General features: G+C 39.3%; 1 pseudogene; it reads right to left on the bottom strand.

The window, feature by feature from the left end:
* Positions 1-218: 218 nt before the first annotated feature.
* Positions 219-871, bottom strand: LOC104675596 (annotated as a pseudogene).
* Between the last annotated feature and the right edge of the window lie 1,903 nt (positions 872-2,774).

Here is a 2,774-nt window from a genome sequence, read left to right as displayed (position 1 = left end):
TTGTCAATTATTCCATAGTGCAGTATTCTCACAAAACAGAGACTTTATGTTGAAACATTTGTTTTTTCTTCTCACATCAAGTTGAACTGCTAAAGTAATGTCAGAAAAAACATGAAAAATAAACATGTCTTCTCCAAAAGAAGCACTGCATCCGGAAGTGGAATTAAGGCTAAATAGTGCTAGTTTGCAGTTCACACAGTAACGCATTAATTATGATTTCAACCAACAGCTTTGCTGTTTATACTGTATGCCTGTTTATGAAGATGTGTCTCTGTTTCCCCCGAAGACCAGCATTCCCAGGTGGGAGTGAGAGGCCTCATTCATGCCTTTAGACTGGATGCACATGTGGTACTACTCAGGGGTCAGCTCATCAGCACAGCGCTTTTCATGCCACAGGTGGAAAAGACCAGTAAACGGAGTCCAAATCACAATGAGGTCACCATGTAAGTATTTTTGATAAAGACGAACATCTTCTCCACCCCAACCTTTCACTTCCATGTCAAATCCACCAATGGTCGGGAAATCTGATCGATACTGACAAGTCATTCCAAAGCCAAAATCTCTCCAAAAGCCAGAATCCTTTTTGTGAACCAGCTGCTGCTCCACAGGTGATGGCACTTCCTGTTTGACATAAACAATGGCAGGATTGTAAAGACTGAACACCACAGGGTAAAACACCTTCTTACCCGACTCAGCATTTAACTGGCAGCTGTTAAGGAATTCGGCTGAGAAACAGATATCAACATCACAGAAAAACATCAAGACCTCTCCCTTGTCCCAAGCTCGGGCACCCACATTTACTCCTCATCCACGACTAAATTCTTCATTCAATGAGATCAAGGTGTAATTGTGAAAATTAGACTCACTTGTGACAGATTCTAGGCTAGACCTGACTTTAGACAGTCCTTCATTACCAAAATACACCACTGTGAGATGAATCTTGTCTTGATGAATACAAACCTCCCTGAAGTTCTGCAAAAACTGTACAAATGCTTCAGTTCTTTCAGCAAGTGGTGTAATGATATTAATAACTGATCTAATGATAATGATGTCAATAATCTCAATCTTCACTTTCATGAGAGGTCCAAAAGGGCGGAAGAGGGTCACATGTCTATATTCCATAAGGTCTGCTTTCTTAAAAAAGAGTTCATACTGTGTGCCCTTATCTCCAGTCTAACCCTCTTATCCACTCCCCTCACCTCTAACTTCTGACAACCAATAATCTGTTCTCTAATGACAGTATTGTCATTTCAAGACTGTCATATAAATGGAATCATCCATTTTTAGTTTTGGTTTGGTTTGGTTTTTGCTTTAGAGACAGGGTCTCACTCTGTTGCACAGGCTGGAGTGTAGTAGTGCAATAACTTAAAAAAATTTTTTTACAAATTTTTAAAACTTTTATGTTAAGTACAGGGGTATACATGCAGGATGTGCACGTTTGTTATATAGGTAAACATGTGCTGTGGTGATTTGCTGCACAGATCATCCCATCACCTAGGTATTAAGCCCAGCATGCATTAGCTATTCTTCCTGATGCAACTCCTCCCCCCACCTCCTCCCACATGTGCCCAGTGTATGTTGTTCTTACCATGAGTCCATCTCTCATCATTTAGTTCCCATTTATAAGTGAGAACATGTGGTATTTGGTTTTCTGTTCCTACATTAGTTTGCTGAGAATAATGCCTTCCAACTCCATCCATGTCCTTGCAAAGGACATGATGTCATTCCTTTTTATGGCTGCATAGTATTCCATGGTGTATATGTACCACATTTTCTTTATCCAGTCTATTATTGATGGGCATTTAGGTTGATTCCATGACTTGGTGCAATTACTTTTGAAGCTGGCTTTTTTCATTCATCATAATGCCTTTGAAATTCATCCAAGCTGTTGTGTGTATAAATAGTTGGTTTGTTTTTATTGCTGAACTGTATTCCATTGTATGGATATATCCACAGTTTATTCTGTTCTTTGAAGGGCATTTGGATTGTTTCCAATGTTTGGCAATTATAAATAGAGCTGCTATAAACATTCATATCGAGGATTTTTGTTTTTGCTTTTTTTTAAAAAAATGCTTTATTCATTAATTTTTGAGACAGAGTCTTGCTCTGTCACCCAGGCTGGAGTGCAGTGGCATGATCTCGGCTCCCTGCAACCTCCGCCTCCCAGGTTCAAGCTATTCTCCTGCCTCAGCCTTCTGAGTAGCTGGGATTATAGGTGCCCACCACCATGCCTGGCTAATTTTTATATTTTTAGTAGAGACGAGGTTTCACCATGTTGGCCAGGATGGTCTTGAACTCCTGGCCTCAGATGATCCGCCTGCCTCGGCCTCCCAAAGTGCTGGGAGTACAGGCATGAGCCACTGAACCTGGCCACTCTTTATTTTCAAATAATTATAGATTCACAGAAAGTTGTAAAAATAGTACCTTTCACCCAGTTTTAGCTAATGGTAATCACTTGTGTAACTATAGTATGATATCAGAACTATGAAATTGGCATTGATAAAATGTACAAACTGTATTCAGATTTCACCAGTTTTACATGTACTCATTTGTGTGTCTATAAGCCTATGCATTTTTATTATTTTAAAACAATTTTTTTCTTTTCCTGTCCACGCCCGCACCAGTAGCCAGGACGCAGGCCACATTTTTTAAAATGACAGTTTTATTGAGACATAATTCACATATCATACAATTCTCCCATTTAAAATGTGCAGTTCAATGTTCTTTAGTATATTAAAGAGTTTTGCCTCTATCGCTGCCATTAATTTAAAAAC

Source organism: Rhinopithecus roxellana, chromosome 7, assembly GCF_007565055.1.
Source record: "Rhinopithecus roxellana isolate Shanxi Qingling chromosome 7, ASM756505v1, whole genome shotgun sequence".
Lineage (NCBI taxonomy): Eukaryota > Metazoa > Chordata > Mammalia > Primates > Cercopithecidae > Rhinopithecus > Rhinopithecus roxellana.
The sequence above is the reverse complement of the archived record's forward strand: the minus strand, read 5'-3'. Positions and strand labels throughout refer to the sequence as shown.